This window comes from Lemur catta, chromosome 14, assembly GCF_020740605.2.
Source record: "Lemur catta isolate mLemCat1 chromosome 14, mLemCat1.pri, whole genome shotgun sequence".
Lineage (NCBI taxonomy): Eukaryota > Metazoa > Chordata > Mammalia > Primates > Lemuridae > Lemur > Lemur catta.
Window position 1 is genome coordinate 67,473,297 of NC_059141.1, and position 27,605 is coordinate 67,500,901.

Genomic DNA, 27,605 nt, shown 5'->3' on the forward strand with positions numbered 1-27,605 from the left:
GAGGACCCAGCTCTACCTGGGGGAGCCTGGCAGGGCGGGTCACCGGCACTCTTACCAAATAAGTAGAAATACCGCGCATGCTGGCATGCTTCCGTGTGAAATTTAACCTCGTTTTGAGTTACCATTGTTGTCTTAAGTCCACTTTCCTTCCTTTGCTTCCTGTGCGTAAGGAAAGTTCACACTCACAGCGCACATCGCAACACAGACAGGCATGATGTCACCCACGAGGACCTCTGGGCAGGGGAATTCCACGTTGTGCGGCTGCAAGAGGCCACTGCGCAGCCCGTGCCCCACCGTCCTCGCGTGGGCACACAGCGTCTGGGCGAGGGCGGGCCTGCTGGCGGAGGACACAGAGGCGGAGCAGCAGCGAGCTCCGTGGCGGATGGGCTTTCCAGCGGGTGCTGTAAATCGTTCTGAACTGTCTGAGATAACATTGCTCTTACGGTTTTTATATCTTTAATTCTAATAGATAAAAGACTTTCAAATGATCTTCCATAAAGGTGTAGAATTACCCTGGAAAGAGAAAAAATAATGTATATAAATAAATGTATTCTGTTTATCATTTTTGGATGGGAGGAGAGGTCAGGAATGCTTTTATTCCTTTGCATTCACTTCTCATTCCTATTTAGAACGAATCCTTCACCTTCTTTTCCTACTGCAGACCCGCCTCTGTGCTCCGCACCACCTGTTTGGTGAGGGTGTTCCCCGCCCTCCTCTTGCTCCCTAGAATTGATCATTCCCTCCTGATGGCTTTATTACTGGCTTCATCCACCGCAGGGACGTTGATTACTCCCCAGCTACCCGCATAAGCCCCGCTTCCAGAGTCCCTCCCTACTCCGTGAAGACCTGTGATGGTGATGTAGTAGGAAGGCTGCCAGTCCTGGAAGGAAAGGAAACTGAGCCCAGAGGCCACGTGGCAGGGGAAACTGTGACGTCCAGGAGACCGGGCAGTGGTGATGCGGCTGGACCCCGCCAGTCAGGGGCAGGAGCCTCGCGATGGAACGCTGGGAGGTTCAGAAAGAAAGGGCAGGTGTCCCGCTGAGTTTCGGGTCTGTATACAGAGCTGGGTGCCTTGGCTGGGTGGGGTCACACTCATTCCCGCATCGCACGGGCGGGGAACAGCCAGAGTTAACGTCGCAGCCTGTTGCTCAGAGGACAGTGTGGGAGAAAAGCCCAGGGAGAAAAACCAAGGTACTCGGGCCTCCCAGGTGAGCTGGGGCTACGGGACTAAGTCAGATGTTTTTCTCTCTTCTGCGGCGTTCACGGTCTTGCCAGGAAGCCGGGACGGCTGCCTAGGGCAAAGCTGGGCGCAGAACAGCACGTGGTGGGCAGAGGCAAACCCGGGACGCTCAGGTCTGCCCAGAGCGAAGGGTCCAGACAGTCAGGGGGACGGAGACGGGAAGAGGCAAGCAGGGCCGGCGGGGTCACCAAGAACTTGGAAGGTGGGTTTGTGGGCAGGGCGGCCCCAGGCCCGGGACTCTGCGGGGCCTGTGCAATCTGACTGGAGGAGGGTTGTCACAGCAGGTGCCTGGCGACATGGGAGAGCCTGAGACAGCTGTGCAAAGCGGAGGAAGAGGCCGCGCTGGTGCCAGGCAGGGGAGGCATCCAAGCACCCGCGGAGCCAGGCAAGGTGGGCGCCAGCCACACAGGAGAGACGCCAGCCGGGCGCCACGCTGGTGTGGGGGCAGTGAGAGCCCACGCCAGAAAGCCAGCGATGGGGAGGGCGGCGGTGCCCGAAGAGTGGCCACAGCACACCTCGCCTCTTGCCAGGGCGCACTGGAAGTGCCAGGCGCAGGTGCCTGCCGCCATGGCTATGGTGAGACCTCAGCAGACGAGGGAGAAATGACAGCGCGCTGGGACGTCCGCAGCCCTGCCCTTCCCACGCGCTGTCGTCAGACCAAGGGGAACGTGAGGGGATTCAGACGCAGGGACCCCACGGCTGGGGGCATCCGGGTCACTGAGAAGCAGGCTGGCTCCGGTTCCCCCATAAACTCGGCGCATGCTCGGTCTTTGCACCAGTCCCTGCGTCGCCGCGGGGCCGTTTATCTTACTCTCCTGTAGCGGTAAAGCTAACCCCAAAATGTAAAAAACAAAAGAAAATAAACAGTTCCTTCCCAGCAGCCCTAACCGCTGAGGGGGAAAGGAGGCGGCAAGGCATTTCTGAGCCCTACCGGGCCCTGCCGCGTCAAGGTTCAGCAGCTGCTAATTTACCCCGACAGGGGACTTGCCGCGCCAGGGGACAGGGACCACCCACGCTTTGCGGCCGCGGGCCCTCCCCACCACGACGTCTGGGGAAGGCCGCCCCGCGGAGGAGCCGCGCAGAGCTCCGCGACAGCACGCGGGGGGCGACCCGCTCCACTCCGGGCCTAAGAAGCTTTTGCCGTGTTCTTCTCCCGTGTCCCGTTCTTCATGGTCACAGCAAAAATTTGCTCAAGAGCGACAGAAATCCCCACCCAGCGGTAGCCCAGCCTCTGCTTGTAAATTTCCAGCCACAGGGACTTCACTTCCTCCCGGACAGAATTTGCCATTTTTGAACATTCTAGACTCTTGTGATTTTCCCTTTCTGTGCAGCTGAGCTCCACCTCCCTCCGGGCTCCTGCCCTTCAGTCCCTTTGGAGGGACCAGGAAGCAATGCCGCTTTTAGCCAGTTCCTTCTGGAGTTTTCTGGTAGTGGCCTAGTGCTGCCAAGGTGGTGACTTTAGAGGTTGCCCAAGAAAAGGCAGGTGAGGTAGACAAAGCCCCTGACTGTTGGAGACCTTGAGATTAAGCATCAGATACTTTCTGAACTCTGTCTCCGGGCCTTTCCCATGCAGCATGCTGAACCCTCTGCCCCACAAGTCGGCTCCTTTGGCAGGTTGAAGGTACATGTGTGCGCACTGCAGGAAATTCTCCCTTCCAGTTTCAGCATTTCTCCTCCTGGGCAAGCAGGCCAGCTGGCATAAACCAGGGTGCACATCTTGTCTGGGGAGGTGGGGTCACTGCTGACTGATTTCCACTCATTGCACTTGGCTCTGCAGATGCAAAGCCAACTCCCAGGGCATGTTCATCGTTTTTCCTCTGCTCCACCCCATCTGCAGTCACTCCTCCCAATCAGAGAAAACCCACACGGTCCCCTCTTCAGCCACGCCTTCCCCGTGCCTTTTATGCTGTGGAAATGGACCCCAAGCCACCCATAACCTAGTACTCCCTCTCCAAGTCGAAGCATGTTTGGAGGGGTCTCAGCCTCCTCTCACCTCCAGGAGCTAAATCTCCCCCTGCATTAGGACAGACCCTCACCCTACCTTTCATGTGGTCTAAAATATGTTACATTTTGTATATATGTTTCCATCCATTATAGATAGGGGTTGAGGTTTTTTCCTATGTTTCATCCATAACTAACACTTTCCCTATATTGGGTTTTTTAGGTGCATTCCAAGAGGAAAGGTGAGTATGTAAATATGTACTTTATCTACAAGCTTTCTGGGAACTTCTGCTTCATTTTTCTTATTTGACACATGTAAGTCTATTCCTATTGTTTTTTTGCTAATTGTACCTTTCATCAATAATGGAACTTTCTTCATGATTATTATTTCTTTCTATTTTTTTTTTTTTTTTTTTTGCACTGAGTGCTACTTTTTATGAAAGTGGTCTTTTTGGAGAAGGGTTGTATTTGGACTGCAGGGGAAGAGGGTGGTGATTGTGCCTAGTTCTCCTCAGTATGTTTCTATACCTTTTTGTTTTAAGTGTTTTCTTTTATGTTGACTATAACTGAATTCTGTTTCTTAACCTAACGTGAGTGATTTAATATATGTATTTGGGTCTTAATTCTATCATCTTGTCTTATGCTTTCTACTTTGGTATGCTTTTATTCTTTCCTTTTGCTTCTCTTAAGGATATTTACTTTGTTTTTATTTTCTCCAGTGATTTGGAAGCATATATCCTGTTTCAAATTTACTTCTGGTATCCTTAAAGATTTTCCAAAACATAAATCTTCTTTTGTTTTCTCTAAATGTCAAATTTGAGAAAATTTAATAACTTTTGAGCCCACTGTTAGATGAGGAATTTTTATATGCTTTCACTCCTGTGCTTATGCTAGTAAGATTATTTTCATTAACTTACTATTTAAATGTCATGTAGCTTCTAATTTAATATATTTAAAATTTTTACAAACAAGTTTGACTATTTACAAGACCATTTAACATCTAGCTCTATGTGTGTACCTAGAATAATGCTAACCACAAGCTGTTTACGAGTTCCCCATGACTACATATTTACCTTTGACTTATTTCTCACTCTACCAGTAGTTTTTGACAACCAAGCATGTCTTTCTTATGGGCTGGATAGACATTTTAAATCTCTATGTCTTTCCCAGGAAAATCCACAGGAATCCCTGTAGTGTCTTCCAACACTCAGTGTTGGAAGAATTTTCTAAAATCTCTGGAGGAGTTCTTCTAAATATTTTCTTGTGATTTTTTCCTTTCTTCCTGCAAGGGTGATTTGGGGTGGTTATTCATCATCATTGAAATTAGAACGTTTGGGCAGAATGTATCTGCGTGTAGGTTTCTATTCACAAGATAATTCGTTTTACTCAAAAAGTCCAGATGTTTCTTTATAAACTCAGGAAAGCTTTCTTCCATGTGACGGTTTTTTCTGCCACATTTCTTCTAGCTTTCATTTGCAGAATGCCTGTTAGTCACAAACTGGATTTGCCATTCTTGACACCTGTGTCATTTCTCCCACCGTACCCCACTTGTATATTCATTCTGCTTTCTTAGACAGCCTGTGTAGTTGGGCCTCTAGATCTTAGATTTTTCTATTGCCAACTCTTTTTTTACTCTTGTGGTACAGATTTTAATTCTGTAACAGAATCTTTGGCATTTCTACATTTTCTCCATTGTTTTGTCCAGTTTTTGTTTGTTTGTTTTTATTTCAGCCTACCTCAACTTCTTTCATATGTTCATCTCTATTTCATAAATTCATGATTTTTTATATTTCATTCTGAGCAGAGAACATATACATATTAATATTTTCTTCTATTGTAGATGGTAGATCATTTTCTCCATACCCTTAGGAAAAAGATCTTCCTCTTTTAGTCCTAGTATCTGCTCATTATTTCAGTAAAGTAATAACAGAACAAGAAAAGAACTCTCGCAGTGTCTTCTCACTATTTCATTAAAGTCGTAATAGAAAAGAAAAGAACTCCCGGGTTCTTTGCCAGCAGATGGGGAAGTGCCCCTTTTTCTCACCTGGCAGATGTTAAGGAGAGGAGCAGGTTGTCGTGTGCTCCCTCGGGCTGAAATTCCCTGGTCTCCCAGGCATGCGACTTGCAGTCTCCGCGGGGCCGGCACGAGGCCCTCTGCCCAGCCGGCCCAGCCTGCCCAACAGGCCGCGGAGAAGGCGCTCCCGGGCGGACTCCGCACTGCCCTTCTAGCGCCCTTGCTGGAGCCGCGTCGTCACAGCGGCAGTCCCCAGCGGGAGGACAGCCACCGTGCCTACTTGTTTCCTTTACCTCTACCGCTGAGTTCAACTCCACAACGCCCTGAGCCACCGTATGAACACGCCCACGCAAGGAACAGCGCCTTTAATAGAAGCGACGAGAGAGCGAGTTGCGGTTGGGTGGCCGGGGCGCGGCAGTGGCAGGGGAAGGGAAGACTTGACCATCTCAGGAAGCAAATCCTCTCGCGGGTGGGGGGCGAGGGTTGGCGGCCGGTCTCTAAGGCAGAGCCATGCAGGTGGGGTCGATGCAAACCATCTCCCTCCTCCTTCCGCTCAGCCTCCTATCGCTTCAGAGCTTTAGATAGGAGTTGTGTGTAAATCACGTGGGAAAGTTCCACAGCTGGGCTCAGTGACCAGACGCCCTGTTTCCAGTGCTAGAGGCTTTGCACCTCTTATTTTCCCAGGAATTCCAGCAGAAGGTGGAAGAGATGTATTTAGGCGTAGGTAGCAAGTTTTATTCATAATCTGGAAGTCTCCTGCTGTATTTGTTTTCTTCTTATAGGGTGTGTACTTTTGTAAACTGCATCAAAGACTTTATAAAATGAAGTATGTTACACATGAACAAAATAATTAAAACTAAACTTGTGAGTCTCAGCAAACAAAGACTCTAGGACTTGATAAAGCCAGAAGCAATATTCCAAAACACTTGACCATATCTATTCTCTATAATTGTAATGTAATACAAGCTCTGTTAAGTTCCATTAGATGTTTTCATTAGGGTAGATTACATAAATTTGCCGTTTGCTTGGCTTGTCACTTGAGGCATGTTTTGAAGACAAACAGACAATGGCACTTCTTGTTAACTCACATTCAAGGTCACTCAGCAAACTGGCAAGAAGGTATTACAATGGCAAACGTGTGGTGCTTACAACTGGCTGGTCTGCAGAGAGGTAGACAATGTCCTTTTTAAAGGCTGACCGAAGAGCAGTAAATGGACCTCTGTGTGGGGACTATTCCGGGCAAAATGCCTCAGTGGAAGAATCTTGGGCAGCTGCCCAACAGTGAAGGCCCTGCACATTCCTCTGCTCCTTCACAGGGGGAGACCTTACCTCAGGTTGGGCTGTTGCTCAGTGTCCCTTCTACAGAAGACACCAAACGCACCTACCAGGTACAGTGGGTCCCGGTGCTGCAAAGGCTCTGGGCTCCTGACATCAAAGGAAGCTTGCGGGTGTAACACTGGCATTTTAAAAAGAAAACATTGAACCCAAAATGGCCTTTCTCTCCCAGCTCTTGCTCTGAAATTCACCAAAGCGAGACCCAAGGAATGTGATGACATCCTAAAAGCCTGTGATTAATTCGTGCTGGTCCCCAAGCCTTGCCCCTCGGTGCCTCATGGTGAAGCAGTTACCACCACCTGGTTTTCCTCCACAGGCAGACGGCACTTCCACGAATTCCAGTCATCACTTGAACAGAGATAGCCTTGAGCACGTGGAATTTCTTCCAGTGCTGTTGTGCGAATCTTTCGCCCACACCCTCGCTGAGACTCCCCTGCATAAACAGCCCTGCCTACAAATAGATGTGTGCACAGGTAATTGATCACTTTCTTTTTCCGATGACTTGTTCAGTTTGGGAGTCTCAGCTCCCTGTTCCAATGTTTTTGTAGAAGTAGGAGGTGAAGGTGGCAGGAAGCGGAAGCTCCCCAGAGAGGCCCCTGTGATAAATGAGTCTGTGTAAGGCTATTTACAACCAGGAAAAAATACAAGCAAAGGAATGAGGCAGCTCCTCAAAGTTTTCAAGTTGTTTTAAATCACTAATGCTGAATTTTTTTTTTTGTTTTGCCAAACCAAACTTTTTGAAAAATATAAATTATTTATTTTCTTTGGCTTAAAAAGAATCAGTATATACAAAAAAAGTTTATTGTAACTTTTTACAGCAAATATACACACAAATGTGTCTTTATGCAGCCCAGATCAGAATGTTATAAGATTTTTTATTAAAATCTGAAAAATAAGAATGCATTGGTCAATGCCAGAGTGAGGAAAGGCTACAAAAAGAAAGAGAAGCATGTGCTAACTTTTCCCCCTAGGAAAGGAGCAGCATTCCTAGGATTACACGTTTCTGGATGGTTCTGTGGGGCCTTGGTGGTCTGTGAGACGCAAGATCAGGCCTGAGAAGATGGGCTGTCTACGAGTGGCCTCAGCTCCTCAACTGCCGAGGCCCGGCCAGGACACAGGGAAACTGACAGGCAAAGAGCTCTGGGGGAGAGAAGCCTGGACCTGGGCTTCACTCCAACATGGCAAGGTCACTTCTCCCCTGAGCCCACAGCAGACTTCAGGTTTTCCCTGGGGGCCTCTGGGTCTCCTCCATGCCAACAGGAGTGGAGCGCCATTCTTTGAACACTGGCTGCAGGAAAGATCCAGGATTCCAGGGCCAAGGGCTCAGCTCTCCTTGATCTGGACATACTGATGAAGAGAGCCTACTTCTGAGCGAACATGCAGAATGTTCCGACATTGTTTAGCCACAGGGCTTCATCGCAGTTGGGGTTCTGCACGTGACGTGCCCCACCTATTTTAAGAGAGCTCAATACAACTATCTCAGTTAATACAGCCCAGAACCAAATTGAGATCTTGCTAGAGCCTTCAAATTGTCTTTTTAACTGTGTCTGTCTGCTGTGGGTCCTCAGAATCCCTCCTCTTTTCATCTTGGATCCCTGAAAAGAGCAGAGATGACCTATAAAAGGTCCACCGTGGAGACAAACCTTGATTCCATGTACCATCTCAGTCGTGCCAGGAATGGACACAACGAGTTTAAGTGCGTCCAGTTTGCTCTAGTTTATGGGCACAGAGGCCAGGGAGAGAGCCTGGACCTCTCCACGGAGTTGGGACGTCTCCCTGAAGGACAGCTCTCCAGCTCTCCACACACTGACTGCAGCGCCCCCACCCCCGCCTCTCCCCACCCACTGACCACTGTCACCAAGCTCTAGCAGCACTTCCTGGCCACTGGGTCCACTGGACACTTTCTAGTCCTCTCTGCCCCCCTCTCCTTGAGCCCCCTCCAAATCTGTGCTTCTGTGACACACAGCCCCTCACCCTGCTCCTCCTCTCTGGCCACTCCTTCCTTCTCTCCTCCGTGGGCTTCTCTTCCTCTGCCAGCCTACGTAAGATCAGCTCCTCTCTAGCCTGTCCTCAGAGCTCTTCCATCCCCTTCACCCTGTGCCCTGAACGGTCCCATGCCGCCCACTCCCCACATGCTCTGAGCATCCCTGAGTCCGCATCTCCAGGCTAGACGAGTAACTCTTCAGCTGGAGGTGCATTCCCACTGTGTATCTCAAACGGATGAATTTTATGGTATGTGAATTGTATCTTAATAAAGACATTAAAAAAGAAAAGAAGAAATGTCAGCCCATTGATACGCCAACCTACCGTACCCTGCGTAGTGGCCTCTCCAGCTCTGTGTCTGTCATCACAGCATGCTACATTTCAGATAAAGCAATTCATGACCACATTTACAACAGTTCCCTAACTTCAGTGTTTTCTCATGGCCTCATTCATTTGTGCATGCCATCTCCTATCTCTGGATGTTTTAATAGAAACATCAAAGAGTATTTCTTAAACATAACCCTTTCCCTCCAACCTCTTGGTTTTCTGGTGAATGTCCAGTCATTCCCAAGCACCCCTCCCAAACCTAGGTGGCATTTTATTCTGCTTTCCTCTGCATATAGCATCCTTATATTAATACCACAGATCGCACAGCACCGTCTAAGAGTGCAAGTCTAGGGCTTTTCTTGAATGACAGGGAATGTGGGTAGAAAAAGAGAGGACTGTGGAATTAGGCAGATCTGAGTTTCAATCCCAAATATGTCACTGTATTATCCTGGCCAAGGGAATTAGCCTCTCTGAGTCTCAGTTTCATGTTTATAAAAACAAGATTAACAATATATACTCCAAAAAATTGCTTCGGGCGGAATTGCATGAGATGAGGTTCACAAGGTGATCGGCACACTCAGTTTCACCTTTTTGCTTCCTGTGTCTTTACTTCTGCATGTCTGTTCACAGCTGAACCTCTAGTATAGAGTAGACAATCTATAAATATTTTATTATGTGAATGCATAAATATTTTCTCTATTATCAGTTGTGGGACCCACCTTCTTTGAGTAGTCACTCATTCAGAATTGCTCTACTTACATAAACAGAATAGGCCTAATGTAGGGCCTGAAGGGTTGAAATTGTTATCATTGCTGTTACCGGACTCCCACTCCTGCTACTGATGATGATGGTGGTGATGGTGACAATGACAATGACAATAATAGTGATGATGATGGCACTGATAATGGCAATGATGATAGAATAAATAAACACTGTCTAGGACCTTATAAAGAGCTTTCACCCAAGACAATGATTCAAATAAAATATAATGAAACCATTAGAAACATCAAGGGGATTTAGTAAAACTCCCTTCAGTCAAATGGCAATTTACAAAACATCAAAGAGTATTTCTTAAACATAAACAAAAAGTATTTAGAAAATAAAATATTAAAAGACATCCCACTTAGAGTTGTAAAAACAATAATAAAAGTATCTATGATAAACTAAACAAAAATATGTAAAGGATCCATATAACACTTTAACTTTCTGAGGAATAAAGGAAGACTTAATACATGGACCCTGACCTTGAGTATCATAAAAATATCAGCTTTTATCCCTCATACTAAATTTTTCTGGAACTATGCAACTTGTTTCTAAAGTTCATCTGGAAACATTATGTGTGCAAAGTCAGGAAAATGCTAGGAACAAAAAAGAGTAGTAATGAAGTCAAGGTTTATTAGATATTAAAGCATGGAAAGTCCAGAACTAAATATATATAGGATTGTAACATACAATAGTGGCAGAATTTAAAATCACTGGGCAAAAATAGATTATTAAATAAATGATAAGGAACAACTGTGTAATCACAGGAGAAACAAAACGTGGTTCTTCCCACACTCCCAAATTCAAATAAATTCCATGAATCAAAGACTCAAATGTTCACAAAGGAAAATGTAAATATATTATAAAAACAGGTGAATTAAATATAATCTTTGTGTTGGAAAAGGTATTTTAAGCAAGAAACAGAAACTAGAGCCCATAAAGGGAAAAGTTGACAACAAAAATATCATGATCAAAATTAAAAGTCCAGCAAAAGGAAAATAGAAAAGATTGTAAGAAATAACAGAAAGAGATAAAAAATTCTTAATATTTAAAAACTCTTTGAAAATTAATAAAAATAGAACAAAAACAGTGGGAAATGAGAAAAATGGGCAGTTCATATTAATAGAAATGGCAATTGCATGTAAATAATCGAAAAGTTCAACATCCCTCATAATTAAATAATTGCAAATTAAGATGTTTTTCCATTGTTTACCTAAAAAAACCTTAATAATGCACAACTGGAGGGATATGTAGAACCCCAGCTGACCTCGTTGGAGGTCAGTATGTCTTAATCTAGATAAATTATAATTGCTCAGACGCTGTGAGCCTGTCGACGTACAGACACAGACAGGATTTTGCATGTGCACAGGGTCTAAGTAAAATGATACCATTTGCCTTCGGTGGCCACGCGCAGACCGGAGACAAGCAGCCCCTCGACAGAGGACCACCTAGGAACCCCCCAGGGTGGTCCCACGGTGAAGCGCGGTGTAGCCACGTGGAAGAATAAGCTGGCCCACATGTCCCAACATAAATTATATAAGAGTGATTATAAAATGAAGAGCGAGTGCAAAACACTCTATGGTGCCCCCCACTGTGTAAAAAAGGTGGAGATGTGTGACTTTGTGTGTTGTAAACATTCTGGAAAGGATGTGTAAGAAAACTGCAAGAGTAGGTGCGTTGGGGAAGGACCATGGGGGTTGGGGGCTTCAGGGGGCAGGCTTTGTCCTCCTTTTATTCTCTTTTGTGTGTATTTGAATTATCATTCATATATGTAGGTATTTTATCAATAAAAACTCTAGCTATTTTTAAAATAACATTATAGAAGGAATTCAATAATTCTAAGGCCTCTTTCTTCTCAAATTAATATAAGCATTTATCAGTTAGTTTATAAAGTATGCTTTTTTAAATTAGAAGGTGGTATTCTGCTCTCTTTTGTAATACAGCCTTTAAAACGCATTCATATACATTATTTTGCATTTTAGTCACAGCCGTCCTCAGACATGGATCTAACCTTCCATTCCATGCAGAAGCTGAGCTCGCCAGCCGTTTAGCAACCGGAGCCCCCGTGCGCTGCTTCCCACACAAGCCCAGACTCCCCACGTCACATCCCAGCTCCACAGGTGCCCTGGCTGCTCTCTGAACGTGAGGTCAGGGTGTGCGGAACGAGCGTGTCTTCTCTTCCACTCACCCCAGGCTGCAGCTCGAGGTCAGTGCACTTGGAGCCCATGGCCCCATCCCCCACGTGCTCAGAGCAGCTTTCTTTGGTTTCATAGCAACGCAGCAGCACAACGCTGATAACCCCAGGACACCTCACAACCTGACATTGTGCCACCCCTGGTCCCTGTCCTGGGTGCAGCCTCCTCACTTGCTCCATCTGGCCTCATGTCCCCTGGCCATGCTGCTCTGCTCCCTGCCTACCACAGCCCCCCTTTCTACCTCTGCCACCGCGTCCAGTGCATCCTTTCCATGCTGGACAGTCTCAGCATGGTCCCTGGCCTCTTCTCAGAGCAGATCAGCTCTCCTGCCTATACTGAAACGTGACACTGCCTTGGGAACCCACGTCCCCATGTGCTTCTCAGGAGGACGGAGAGAGACCCCCACCAATGCCAGGCACAGACAAGAGATTGCCGTCCTCTCTGTTCTCTCCCTTCACTCTGACCATTCTTCCTTCTGTGCAGCACCTGTTACCCACTGGCTGCCATCATCCCTCCGTTCTACCTCTCCCGGCCTCACATCCCGCCATCCATCCACGCATGCACTGAAGAGCACACCTGCCTCATCGCCCTCTCTCACTGCCTTCCCCACCCCCAGCTGCCAACTGTCCTTATCACCATCTGCCATCTTCGCCTGCCTCAGTGTCCGGATGGGCTACACATCCAGCCCCAAGGCTGACGCTCTCCAACACCAGCCGTCCTCCCTGCAGTCAGTGGCATGACCCCACCTCAGTACTTTAATTCCAACACTCAAATAGAAAAGGACAAGCTTGAAAATTTCAGAAGAGAACTGGAAATTATAAAAAGTGATGCGGCAGATTTGAAAAGTACCAAATATAGAAGCCAAAGCACTTAAAGGTAAGGAAAGAAATAAGAAAGGTTACCTTAAAAGGAGCCACCATAGACTGATGGCTTACTTTTCAATAGGAACAAGGGCAGGTAGAAGATATAGAATGATTTCCTCACTATGATGAAAGAAAATCATTTCAAACCTTCAAGTTCCATGTCTAGCAAAAAATATTTTTTTAAGAATGAGAATAGAGCAAATACATTTTCAGGTAAACGCTGGGATATTTTGCTGCCAGAACTTCTGTATAGGTAGAATTATTGAGAGGTGTTCTGCAGTCAGAAGATATCAATTTAAGGGTCAAATTTAACAACAAAATAAGACAAATGGATGGTATTTAATATCAACTAGGAAAAGTATATAGAGAGAAGAACCTGAGGATCTCCAACAATTCGAGAATGTATTATGACTCTACCACCTACCGTCCCTTCTTGGGTTCAGTTGAGTCTCATAATTCATCTTTCGAAGATCTTTTGCATATATACTCAAATCTCTTGAATCTCTAAGTTTCTGCTTCACCTAACTGTAAATGAGTCCAGCTCTATGCTTTTGTTTATACCAACACCTGAGATACTGAGCTCTCTCTCTAGTAAACTCACACAAACTTGAAGACTAAAACCAATACAATTCCTGGTCTCCAAATCTGCTTCTTGACACCCCTACGTCTCATGGTCCTTTGAAGATTTTCTTATTTAAAACAAAACCAATTCTAACCTTCACCATTCTAAGTACCCTGGACCCATCTCCTCTCTCATTACTCCTACAACCAACTAGTTCACATGGAAAACAAGAGGTGTCATGCAGACTGTGGTGTATAATCCTGACCTCCTTTCAAGGCGGAGACACTCATTGTCCCAGCTTCTAGTAGTGTTGGTGGCTGATGGCTCTCCACTGAATTACTCCCTGGGAATTTCCCCCATGCGGAGAGCTCCCTCTCCCAAGAAATGGCCTGAATCCAATGACTTGTTGACCCATGGGTATAGAAGCCCCACCCCCTGCCTCAAGGCAGGACAGCTCTGAAGGGCCATCCCAGTCCAGAGCTCCCTGCAGGTTGTCTGAGGCCTCTGTTGCAGCTCATCACAGTTAGTATCTCTTTCCCTGCTGCCCTCACCCTTCAAGGCATTGTTCCTGAAGTCGCGCCCAAAACCTCCTCCATGCAAATTTCCATCTCAGAGTCTGTGTCAGGGGACTCTGATGGACATAGGGCAGGAATTCCTCCAGCTCATAACTTCTTTAAGAAATAAGTTAGCAGCGATCATTCCTTCCTTTGAACATAAAGTTTTCTACCTATTTTATGGATATACACCAGACAGAGCACCCATCTCATGTCGGTATGTATCAGAGCTCCATCCTTCATCCCTTTCCTGTCTTTACCACTCACCCCTCTCCCTGACCCCTCCCCGCAGGCTGATGATGCACTCATCTGTGTTTCTGGTCTACACCTGTTTTCGGAGCTCCAGACCTACATATCTCAGTGCATCTCTACCCCCCAGGAACACTACTACCACTCTGCCTTCATGCCCCGGGCACCAGGCAGACAGCACACATTCTCTTAGGCTTCCAGGCCTCTGCACATGCTGAAACTTTTATCTTGAAAGCCTATTTCCCCCTTTTGTCCTCTCTCTCCCTCAAATTGCTAACTTCCACTTATACTTCAGGTCTTAGACTGGATCTCACCCCTTTTGGAAATTTTCTGTTTAGTCAATGCTAAATTAGGTCTTCCTTTCTATGTGTGCACACAGCAGTTGGTGCCTACCCCTGTCTCAGCAACCAGAGCCACATGGAGGCTGTGCGAGCTGTGACCCGCACAACACCAGGACATGCGTTTGTAGACTGCAGCATGACCAGAACCCTCTGGAATGTGAAATGCAGAAGTTCTGTTAGCATTTATCCTATGATGTTTAAATTACCTATCGCTCTCCAAGTAGACTATGAGCTCCTTGAGTTCAGAAATTGTGCCTTACTTTTACTTTACCCCATTTCCTTTAGGATAAAAATCTAAAACCCATAGTGTCAACCACATGACTTAATGATTTAGCTTCTGCCTGGGCCATCACTCCATCTCTTCGTGCTTCCCCTTCCTACCGGAAGATTCAGCTGTGCAAATCTAACTGTGGTTCCCCGAGATTTTTTCATGCCTCCCTGCTTTGCATCTATAACTTTTCTTATTGGATCTCCTGCCTTCCCCAAATTCTACCTGACTAACCCCTACTCATCTTGCAACTCTCAGCTCTGTTGTCACCAGATGAAAACCCCTCATGTTACAGATAGGGGCACAAAAGGAAGACAGTTATAATTCAGAGTGCAAACCACTATAAGTTGTCGGTTTGCATTTTATTTGCTTTAAGCTGGACCTCTATGAAATGATGCCAGTGTCCATGTAGAAATACAGATTCTGCGGAAGGAAGAGATGCAACAACCTGCACCCCTAGGTAATGCATGGTAGGTTTGAATTTTTACAAAGGCCTTTAAGTGTAATACGATCTGGGGCCAGCTTCTGATCATAGTTAGCCTTAGCAATCCTGTTTATGATTTGAAAGAAAAGAATAAAGATTTCCAATCAGCATAACAAGTTTTTGCATGAAAATAGGTTCTCTGCTGTGAATAAATAAACTAAAAGCCACTTATATATTTCAAGTACCTTCCAGATATGTCTACCTAAACATCTGAGCTCCAACCCCCAAGCCAAAGTGGATAAGGCTTGGAAACTATATGTATGCTCACATCCCTTGAAGTTCAGTTGGATTCCACCATTAGAAGCCTTCTTATAAAATTTGGAAGGCAGAAGAGAAAGAGAAGCTTCTAACTCTCCCACAGCAGAGGTCATGGTGTTTTTCCTGTGCCATGAGGCATCTTTAGGATACACCCCAGCTCAGGGCTATGGACCCCTGGGGTCTGCACGGAGGCTCCTGGTGTTCTGGGCATCCTCCTGGGAGGACTCGCATGGGTACTGCAGGCCGCTGAGACCAAGGAGAGCCCCACTTGAGGATTTGCCTATTCTTGACACCCCAGGCTTCTAAGACCTGCCTAGGCCTCTAAAAACCTGATATTAACATCTCAGTCTTCAGAATACTTACATTAGAATTCTTAACTAAACCCCAAGTGAAAAAAAAACTGTATACTCCATTTATTTCCATAATCCATAAGGAAAGAGTTTCCCAAGCAATGGTACCTGGAGTCCAGGTGTAGAGCTCGACCACTTATGAAGAGTGGAGGAAGAGGATAGAAGCGTTACTTATTTAGGTATGTTTAAAATACATCTTGTCTTCTTAGTTTAGGGCATGCATTTTGTATCAATGGGCTGATTCCACTATGTTAAATAGGATTATAGTTTTATTTGATGTCTTACCCACTGCATGGATTCTTTTAATCCACCCAACTCATCTTACCTGCTTATGCAGGGCATGCGTTTAATCATACCACATGGAAAGCTCTGTCCAAGGTGAGAGCTGTCAGCATGGTGACTTTCTCCCCAACAGCACTGCAGGGAAAGGCAGCATCTGGGTACCAGCTTCCTGTGCCAGCTAGACTTACTGTATTTAAGTAGACCCAGGTTGACTTACAGCTTAAGCCAAAAAATACAAAGAGGCCTGCCAGGTAGATAAATTCTAAAATCCATTATGCTTTCATCACATGGACTTTAAGATGAGGAAGAAGGTGTTTCTCATGAAATAATGATGTCTAGAAGGTTATTTCTTGCATTATGTTAGGAGATTGAGCGCTTCTTTCCAGGCCTCTGGGAATGTAAACAAGTGTACACCCAACACATCATATCTATCCACTACACTGGGCTGCCGTGAACTCCACTCTAGACCCAGCAACAGCCGGGTCACCGTTCGGCTGCCCTGCTTCTCTAGAAGGCCAATAGCAGCTTCACATCCTTCTAGCCTGGGAAGCACCCTTTGCTGCATGCTCAGAGCCTCCCGAGTGTGGAGCTGCCCCATTCTGCGTGCTCAGATCCATGTTACTTTCTGCTTCCCTTCTTCCTGCCCTCCTTCCTTTCTTCCTTCATTCATTCCTTCCCTCCTTCCCTTCTTCCCTCTTTGCTTCCCACAGTCCCACCTTCCTTCCTCCCATTAAGGGCTGGACCTCCTATGTGTGAGTTGCTCTGAGTACATGATGAGGATGTTCCATTGATCAGAACCCAGGAGACACCTTCAAGAACCAGATGCTACTGGAGAGCACATCACAGGGCAGTCTGACATGTGTCACACCAGGAATACGCAGGGCCCTTTGGGAGCACAGACCTGCAGGGCAGCCCTGTCCAGTAGAAATATAATGTGATCCACAAATGCCGGCCACATACCTCAAATTGTCTGTGGCTACATTTTTTCAAAGAGTTTAAAAAGACAAAATTACTTTTAATAATATATTTTAACTAAGTATACCTAAAATACTATTAATCAAGATCCATCATGTAATTGATATAAAATTATGCTAAATCTGCTGCATAGTTTATACTTACAGCTTAGAAATTCCATTCCTCGGTGGCACTGGCCACATCTCAAGTACCAGGCAGCCACGGGGCCTAGAGGCCACTGCCCTGAGTGGCTGAGTTTGAGAAATGGGGAGGTGCTTCCCAAAAGAGCTCAGCTAAGGCCAAAGGGTGAGGGGCATTAGATTGTGGTGACAAGGTGGGGACAGAAAGGACACTCCAGGGAGACGGAAGCACATGTGCAGAGGCACACACATGGGCAGAGAGCCTGGCAGACTCAGGCCATGGGTCACTGGCCATGTGGGACAAGGAGCTGAGAGAATGACCACCATGAGCTGAGAGGCAAGCGGGTGAGGTTGCCCCAGCACATTTGTACAGGGGAGCTTGCACGTCCTCCTGCGGCAGAGGGGCCCTTGAAGTGTGTAGAGATTGGGGTGACTTGGTCAAATGAGCACTTTTAGAAGGATCTAGAAGATACCCACAGTATGCAGGGTGAGATGAGGGCTCTGGGCTGGACTCGGAGGCAGCAAAGTCACCTAGAAAGCTGCCGACATCAACCAGGCTGGAGACCATGGCGTCTTGCACCAAAGCAGTGATGAAGGGTCAGAATGTGGACTGAAGAGAATGTGAAGGATTGAAACATGGGGGACAGAGGAGTAGAAGAGACAGAAAGTGGGCAGTAGCGGTGCTAGTCAATGAGAAGAACTGAGAGGAACGTGGATTTGGGGAGAAATCCTCAAGTCCTCGGAAGAAGATACTGCATTTTAGGTTTGTCTTAGCTTGGGCCAATATAACAAAACATCACAAGGTGGCTGAAACAACAGAAACATAATTCTCTCAGTTCTGGAGGCTAAAAGTCTGAGGTCAGGGTGCCAGCTGATTTGGTGTCTGGTGAGGACCCTTTTCTGGCTTGCAGATGCACACCTCTCACTGTGTCTCCACAAGGCAGAGAGAGAGAGAACTCTCTAGTGTCCCTTCTTAGAAGGACACTAATCCTATCAGGGTTATCAGGGCCCTACCATTAGGACCTCATTTAACCTTAATTATCTTCTTAGAGGCTCTATCTCCAAATAAAGGTGGACTGGGGTTAGGGCTTCAACCTATGAATTCTGGGGGGCTCACAATTTGGTCCATAGCCATCCAGGTGGAGCAGCTGAGAGGAGGATTTAGGCCCTGCGCTGAGGAAGGGGTCTAGGCTAGAGAGTGACGTGGGCATCGCTCTCCTACCTCCCTGTCGTCTGTTGTTCAGGGAAGAAAGTCCTAAGACTAACTTTCAAGGCCCTTGACAACCTGGGCCATTCTTCCCCACAAACCTGTGAAAAAAAGGTTCTCAGAAAAGGAATTTGCAGAAAAGAGACTATTCCAGCCAACAGCCTGCAGACCAGAGAGACACAGCCTTCGGTGCGAACGGTGCTATCCAGAGAAGAAAGGCAGAGCACAGGCTTTATAGGGAAAGTGCCCACCCAAGTGCCCAATCAGGTCTGTTTATGTAAATTAAGGATTCAAACTTGCCTAATTCTGATTGGTTGATACAGCTGAGCCCTGATTGGTTGAGAGAGCTGAGCTCTGTCTAATTGGTTGAGACAGATGAGTTCTGATTGGTTGGTCCCAGTAAGCTCTGAAGTCTCAAAGGTGAGCGAAGCTGTGGGTTTTCAGGGAACGCAATGGTTCACGTGTGACCTCCAGTCAGGAAATGGTCACTCGGTTCTATTTTAAATCTAGACCCCGTTAGGCACTCAGGCTCCGTCTTAAAGGACTGCCTCTTCCAGGTTCACATTTGTTCACAAACCTTAAATCGTAAGCACAGAGGCCTTCCCCTCATCCCCTCAATCAGCCTTTCCTTCCCCACCTGTCACCTGGAGAGGGAGCTCCCCCTGCACCGCCCACGTCCCCGGGCTGGGCCCAGCCCTGGCCAGGACCGGTGGCCGGGGCAGATGCTCACCGTCGCTGTTAGGTGGGAAGGGAGCAGGGCCTCTCCCGTGGCTCCGCGGAGCAAGACCAGCACCAATGGCAAGAGCTGGAGGGAGGCTGATGCCAGCTGGGGCTACAGAGGCCGCTCCCCGGCACAGCGTCTCACGCCAGACCGGACACACAAAGCTCCTGGGATCTGCAGACGCAGATTCTCACTTGGTAGGTCTAGGGTGGGCCTGGTGCTCTGCCTTTCTGAAAAGGTTGTGCAGGTGCTATGGCCGATGGACTCTGCTTTGTGTAGGACGGTTCTTCACGAATTATCTAGAATGTCTCAGATACCTCCCTGTCATGGGAGGTATTCAAATACAGGCTGGGTGGGCAAGGGTGGTGGTGTGTGCTAAGAGGAGATTCATTCTCGAGATTCAGAGATCCGTGATCCTGCTGCCAGCCTCCATTCCTGGGCCTGCCTTCCTGGGGGGCTGTGATGACACCCTACATAATATGTCTCTTGGCCATCTGCATGCCTTATTGTGGGACTCTCTTGTCACATTTGTACTGGCCGTGAAAACGCACCTCCAGACTCCAACCAGAGAGAGTGCAGGTGGCCCAGGGCTCAGCTGCTGCTCTGAAGCCCAGACTGCACTTGGATGGAGGCCTTGCCGCCGGCGGATTGCTCCTGTGGGCACAAGAGAAACACTGTTCCCAGCCTGTTCCTGGAAACCTGGGACTCCCCTGACTTTGGCTTCTGGACTCCCGGGGGTTGGGTAGAGGGGGTGTCCAGAACATGCCCTCCCAACCTTCTCTTTCTCTTTCCCTGGAGCCTGACTTCCTGTCAGCTCCCTCCCTTGGGCCCTCTTTCCCTCACTTCCCATAATAGAATCCTCCAGTGCGGCCTGTCTGTTGCCTTCTTCTCAGAGGCTCCAAGGACCCAGCGTCCTTGACCAGTTTTCTTTTTGAAGCCTTAGCACTTTTAATAAGAGCAGAGAAAATATGCTAGCTATACCTTGATCATATTTGCTGCAAATGTTTCCCTTAGTTTGTACTTTAGTTCTGCTCATGGTACATTTTTTGTTGTTTTCAGAGGTTTTTAATTTGTACAAAATTCAAATCAATCCCCCCACTCCCAGGATATTTTCCCAAACACCACCAAAGCCTCAAATTCCCTCCCGTCCATTGCACAGGGCCTGGTATTTGTCCCTAAACCATCTACTGGCTCTCAGCAGAACGTGAGGTCAACTCATTAGCAAGGTCCCCAGCTTCCTGGAAAGCAGTTTTGCAATCCCCTTGCCTCCCCTAAGGGGGTCTCCCTCCCCATCAAGTGGCTTATCAGGCATACTTTCCAAGCAATTAAGATGCTCTTCCCAGGGGGGCTTCTGGTGAATTATAATAACTTTCTCCAAAGCATCACAACTACAAAGCCCATGTTCACCCTGGAGTCTAATAAATATTCATCTCTCTCCATCTAGATTGTTTTCATTTCTTTACTTTTATATTTGCCTCTCCATGCCTTATGGAATGTCTTTGGCCGGGGGATACTTTGAAGTACCACCTCAAATGATTCTCTAATAAATGATTTCAAACTCATTTATTATGTTAGTATTTGTCATGCATCTTGTTATGTCCCCAGCAGAGAATTATAAACACCTGGCTTGCTTTTTGCTTCCTAAGCTGTAAGGGCAAGAAGGCAGCAAGATATTCCAGGCCTGGAGGGGCTGAGACCTGGCACAGCATGCTGACAGGTGTCATCAGCAGCCCAGACGGGGCCCAGCCTCGGAGAGTCCCAGCGCCCAGAGGTGAGTGTCTAGGCAGAGTGTAGGAGCAAAGCTCCCAGGGCCGAGGAGGGGCCAGTGCACGGTGATCCCGACAGGCAGGCAGGCACTACAAAGAGACCCACCGTCAAGAAGGAACCAGGACACCACCACACACCCATTGGGAGGGCCACTATCAAAAAAAAAAAAAAAAAAACAGAAAATAGCAGATTTTGGTGAGGATTTGGAGAAATTGGAACCCTTGTACATTGTTGTTGGGAGTGTGAAATGGTGTAGCCACTGGAAAACAGTGTGGTGGTCCCGCAAAGAATTCAACATAGCATTACTGTATGATGCAGCAACTCCGGTTCCGGGTATATACCCAAAGCAACTAAAAGCAGGGACTTGAAGAGACTCTTGCACATCCACGTTCACAGCATCATTATTCACAGTAGCTGAGAAGTGGAAGCAGCCCAAGCCTAGGTGTGAGTGGATAAGCAGAATGTGGTGTCCATACATACAATGGAATATTACTCAGCCTTAAAAAGAAAGGCAATTCTGACACATGCGACAACATGGATGACCTTGAGGACAGTAAGTGAGACAAGCCACTCACAGAAGGACAAATACTGCATGATTCCACCTATATGAGGTACCTACATCAGTCAAAATCACAGACAGAAAGTGGAGTGGTGGTTGCCAGAGGCTGGGGCGGGAGGGGAGAATGGAGAGTTGTTGTTTAACGGGGACAGAGCTTCAGTTTTACAAGATGAAAAGAGTTCTAGAGATGGACGGTGGTGATGGTTGCACAACAGTATGAATACACTTAATACCACTAACTGTACACTTAAATGATTAACAAGGTCAATGTTGTGTTATGTGTATTTTACCGTAATAAAAACAAAGAAGGAGCCAAGACAAAGAAGACTGTGTCCCCAGCATGCCTGGGAAAACCCCTCCTCTGGAGCTGAGGGTCCCTTGTGACACCAGCAGCCTGGAAGGAATGACAAGGCACAAAGTCGCCCGGTGCTGAGCTGTCTGAACAGCTGAACGAGGCTTCCTGAAAGTCCTCCTTCAAGAGACCTGACAGTAGGGGTGGGTGGCTCCCCAGCAGGTGCCCCATCTGTGGAAGAGACACATCGAAGGACACAGGGAAGTACCACGGACCCTGCCCAGGCAGACCCAGGCCGCTCCCGAGGGCATCACCCATGGTCCCAGCAGACGGGGGTGGGGCAGGGGGAGACGTGGTGTCCACCGAGAGAACGGGCTCCAGGCCAGCAGCCAGGACATGGGGACCTCAGCCCCACCCGGGGGCTCCATGCAAGCAAGACGGGGGAGCCCAGCAGCCGCTTGTGAAAATTCCAGTGCAGTGGGTGGAATAATGACCCCAAATGTGTCCACATCCTGGTTCCAACACCTGTAAACATGTTTCATTTCATGACACAAAGGACTCTGCAGGTGTGACTGAAGGTAGGGATTTGGGACGGGGAGATTATCCTGGATTATGCAGGTGGTCCCCAATGTAATCTCAAGTGTTGCCATAAGTGCAACAAGGATGCAGGTGTGAGTGGAAGACAGAGAGGAGAAGGTGCGTGTGACACTGCCGGCCCGGAGGGTGGAGGCAGGGGCCGCAGCCAGGGAAGCTGGGCAGGCAAGGAACAGACCCTCCCGTGGAGGCTCCAGAAGGAACCAGCCCTGCTGACACCTCGACGTAAACTCAGCGACACCCATTCTGGGCCTCTGACCTCCAAAATTGGAAGATAGTGTGTTATTTCATGCCACTTAGTCTGTAGTATTTGCTGCAGTAGACGAAGGAGACCCCTGTCCGCAGTTAGTGCAGCTGTGAAGAGGAAAGCGAGAACAAACTTTACCCAGTTGCCCCCCTAAGTGGAGCATGGGCCCTCCCATCTGTATCTTCCCGAAAACAAAATGAAAGGTTATGGGAAAGACAGAGTTGTGATCTGGTTCTCAGACAACACAGGCCTTTTGCAGCTCAGATCACGTGAATCACAGTAGGTATTTCCATCCCCTGCTCCTGGCCGTGCGCACCAGCTACAGGGGAGTGGAAGGGAGAAAATCCTCTTATCTCCTTGCACCGAAGACTCAGTGTTGAAAATGTGATGGTAGGTTGCAAAGGGGGATTCTGCAAGCTTAGAAAAAAGACAGTCTCATTCTCCATTAAAAGAAAATAAGATGTACCCCAAGAAGTAGAAGACATGTCAGAAAGTACTGTGTATTTGTGAATAGTAATTAAGCATAGCTGAGTTGTATGTTTCATCAGAATGATTCTCAGAAGTGAAAGCACTTTTAAATCCACGTGTCTATTTCATCAGACTCTTTCTGTGGTGTAACTTCTTTTAAAGCAGGTAGAAGGGGCTCTGCTACAGCTGGGAGCATTCATCTGTCAGTTTCAAAACCAGTGATTTCTGCATGTAATTGGACTCTATCATTTTCCACTCATTGAAACCTAATCAAATTTTGTGGTTTATCTCTGTAATGGTTAAACTTTTATATGAGGTTACACTGAGAGAATTTGGATCTTTAAAGAGCAGAAAAATATAGTATGTGGAAAGGATAAACATTAACTTCATTAAACCTTAGTCAAGCAGAACTATGGGATGTCCTTTGGTGTTTGAGGTAGTTTTAGGGTAAAAGAAGTGATGTGCAGTAGCAACCAACCTGCCCAGCGGGCCTGGAGCCCCAGCCCTGAGTCGCACTTAGCTGTGTGGCCTTGAGAAAGTGACTTTGGCTTCCCTGGTGCGCAGTTCCCGCTTTTGCAATTAAACACGTGTTTGTTTGCCAGTTTACGGTGTTCCTCCTCCATAGGCTGGAGGAGACCATGTCAGCTCTATCACCAAGAGCAGGGGGTCCAGCCAGCACGTGGCACATGGGGGAAATAATAAACGATCCAACATGCGCTATTGGCATTATTGGGTCAAAGGTCTGCATTTGGGGCCGTGCTGGGTGGAGACAGCTGTTGCTGCACCGCACCATGTTGAGGGGTCCACTGGAGGCCACGATGGCTTCACTCACATCTAGAATCCCTGCTTCGAGGTGGCTGGGATGGCCAGGGACACAGGCCTCCATCTCCAGCAAGGTGTCCGGCTTCTTACACAGCAGTGGCTTCCAAGGGGACAAGAATGGCCTTGCTGAAGGCAGGCAGTTCTGCTTCAGGCTAATTCTGCCATGTTCTGCTGTTAAAAAGAAAGGGAAACAGACTCCACCCACTGATGGGAGGAGCAGGGGGCGTGCGCAGGGATGGGGCTGGAGGGCAGCGCCTGCACCTGCTGCACGCTGCTCGCCACCCTCCGCTGTGAGCAAGCCCAGCGCCAGTGTTCCTGCATAATTTGGCTACAATCTGACCTGTCCCCAGAGCTTGAGGAATTAGGCTTTTTGTCACGTTGTATTTCTTTTCCATTTCTGCCATAACAAATTACAGGCTGAACATCCCTAATCTGAAAATCTGAAATCCAAAATTTTTTGTTTACCAATATGATGCCACAAGTGGAAAATTCCACACATAAGTGCTTAATGCAAACTTTGTTTCATGCACAAAATTATTAAAAATATTGTAAAAAAATTACCTTCAGCCTATGTGTATAAGATTTATATAAAATGTAAATGAATGTTGTTTAGACATGGGTCCCATCCCTAAGATAGCTCATTACGTATATGCAAATACTTCAAAATCCTAAAAACTCCAAAATCCGAAACACTTCTGGTCCCAAGCATTTCAGAGAAAGGATACCCAACCTGTACCACAGACTCGGTGGCAACACAAATTTATTACCCTACAGTTCCAGAGATCAGGAATCTGACATCGGTTTCACTGAACTAAAACCAAAGTGTGTCCAGGGCTGGCTCTAGGGCAGAGGCCATCTCCTCGCCTTGTCCAGCTGCTGGACGCCGCCTGTAGTCCTCAGCTTGTGGCCCCTTCCTCCGTCCTCAGAGCAGAGACCAGCAGAGTCCTTCTCATGCCACATCACTGTGACCCTGAGTCTCTGCCCATCTTTTCTGTCTCTCAAGGACCCATGTGATTACACAGGGGCCATTCAATAGCCCAGGACACTGTCCCCATTCCAGGGTCACCTGATTCTCAGCCTTATTTCTCTCTTGCCAGACAACACAACACATGCACAGGTTTGGGGCATTAGGAAGTGGGCATTTGGGGGACCATTATTAATCCTATCACAGTTATCATTTTAGGGTTTTTTAATATTTTAATCACTTTGAATATTTTGTAAAAAAATAAAATAATATTGTCCATAAATACATAACCTCCTTCCTCCATTCTAATCTGCTAAACTTTAGACATAAACAAATTTTTTAAAAAGCAGGACTCTAAGTGAGGGTCTGAGGGGATCCCCTCTGCAGATTCTGGTCCACGAACACTCCACTGCCGGGTGCCAGCGCCCCTGTTCCCAGGGCGGGAGTTTGTGCTTCCAGCAGAATGTGTGACTGTGGCGCTTCAGAGGCTGAAACGTGACAAATGGAAGACTTAGAAGAAGACATTTTCTTCATTCAGAGGCAGCACATGATGTCCTGAGATTTTACTGATAATCCTCTAAGTTTCAAGGTTGTAATATAAATTTCTATTCCTACTGCTTTTCTGTTAGAGTGGTCCCCCGTATCTAAGGGGGGTATGTTCCAAGACCCCCAGTGGAGGCCTGAACCTCAAATTATGCCAAACCTTATAGATACTACGTTTTTTCCTATACATGCATACCTATGATAAAGTTTAATTTATAAATTTGGCACAGTAAGAAATTAACAAAAATTATAGTAAAATAGAACAATTATAATAATATACTGTAATAAAAGTTATATAAATGTGGTCTCTCTCCCAAAATATCTTACTGCACTGGACTGAGGGTGACTGAAACCTGGGGGTGAAACCAGGGAAAACGGGGCTGCCGGGTAAGGGGCAGAGGCAAGTGAATGAGCCGCCCAAACTGTTCCTGTGATGGGGTCATTGAAGACAGAACCAGCTCATTCCACTGCTTAGGAAAATGATGGGGTAGAAAGTTACACAACCAGTTCGTGTTGCAGGCAACCCTACTGCATGTGGAGCAGTTTTCTAGGGAAAACCCTTTCCCAGAAACCCTGTCACCTCACTTGCCTTCCCAGAGCCGAGCATGGGTGCTCTGCACCCTCGTGTCTGGTCAGTGCAGTTCCTAATAACGTGGGTGAGAACGCGGACCTTCGTGTAAAACTCACGGAGTCTGCCTCGTACCTGGGCACTTCCACGGGATCGTGACGTTGCGACCCAGGGCAGCTGGAGGCTCCAGAGAGACTGTCAGTCCACAGGCCTGCTCGGCTGCGTGTCAGCAGCATAGGGGACTCAGGACATCCTAATCAAACCTGATCATGCTCTGGGAAGTGCGGCCCCGAGTCTTCCTCTGACTTTCTGCCGGGAGAGTTTTGCAGGGTCGGTATGTCAGCATTCCAGGCCCGGGCAGAGCAGACGACTCCGGCACTGAAGCCTGCCCGTGAGCGGAAGTGTCCTCTGATCGCTTCCGCCCCTTCCTTCTGCCTTCGGATCTGTTAGCCGCAGCCCTGTGAGCCGACCCTCCACTAAGCCGTCCCCACACACAATCCTCCACTGGAGGTGACCCCAGGTTCATGGTGTTCACAAGAAAGGCGCTTCAGTTTGTACTAATGCTAACGTCCTACTCCAGGATCCACCACTGCAGCCCCTGAAGATAAATCAGAGAGAAACCACGGCCTGGGTGACAGTTATTATCCCTTCCGATGCCAAATGCAAACCAGATGTTCTCCGCCCACAACACGCCCCTCCACCCTCCCGCTACTCCCACAGTTCCAGGCCAGGGAACAAGGTGCCGCCCCATGGACAGGACATGCTCTATCCATAGAGGTGGGGTTGGTCATCCAAAATGCTGAGGCGATCCTGCTATCGTTGATTTAATCAAATAACACGGCTATTATGTTGAAAAGAAAGAGCAGTGGCTTATGCATGAGAAGTTTCAGAATTCTCATCCCAAAGCTGCTGCTCTGAGTCCATTTCCAGTCTTGGCCTTGGCTGCTTCTCCACAGTGGTGTGCTGAGGGTCAATGTGATGCAGAAATGGCCATGTCTTGAGAAGTACAAAGGATTATGATGACCTTTGTTCCAACAACTGTGTTTCACTCTCACATCAGCAGGTCTAAGAAGGGGAAAACCACACTGAAGAAGAAGACAAGTTGTCTCACTAGTTTCATGCTCCACCGTTGACCAGAAGTCCTGGAACCTAATCGTCCTTTGGGAAGATTCCCTGAGTGTCAGAAGCAGGGAAGGAGTCTCATGCTCCTGGGCTCACGTGATCCTCCTGCCCCGGCCTCCCAAAGTGCTGGGGTTACAGGCGTGAGCCTGAGCACCCGGCCAGAAGCAGGTACGGATTCTACAAAGAGGTGTGTTTATGTTCTTGACGCAAACTTCAAACTGTTGGTTATATTGTAAATGCGGTTTATCGCTCACTCTAACAAAAATATTTTTTAAATTGATTTAGCTTGCTAGTTGCAGCCAAGGCAGAGTAGCCACATTTCCTCCCTAGACCTCCCTCTTAAAAGTAAAAAATTTCTAGACATAACATGAAAGTCAAACATAAAAACTTAAACATAGGATTACCAGATGACCCAGCAATTCCACTTCTAGGTGTTGACCCAAAAGAACTGAAAGCAGCGACTCAAATACAGATTTCAACACCCCCAATCACAGCGGCATCATTCACCACCGTCAAGAGGAAGAAGCAACAGCCCATCAGCAGAGAAACAGATAAAGGAATTGCGGTCTGTCCCTCAATGGGAGATTAGTCAGCCTCAAGAGGAAGGAAATTCTGGCACCTGCTACAAC

At 47.3% G+C, this 27,605-nt stretch overlaps 1 long non-coding RNA gene across 1 annotated transcript; it reads left to right on the forward strand.

Annotated features, from left to right (window-relative positions):
- Positions 1-2,713: 2,713 nt before the first annotated feature.
- On the forward strand, positions 2,714-6,987 carry LOC123650413. Its single transcript, XR_006739338.1, has 3 exons — positions 2,714-2,723; positions 3,405-3,423; positions 6,847-6,987. It is a non-coding gene; the product is annotated as an uncharacterized LOC123650413 (long non-coding RNA).
- The last annotated feature ends 20,618 nt before the right edge of the window (positions 6,988-27,605 follow it).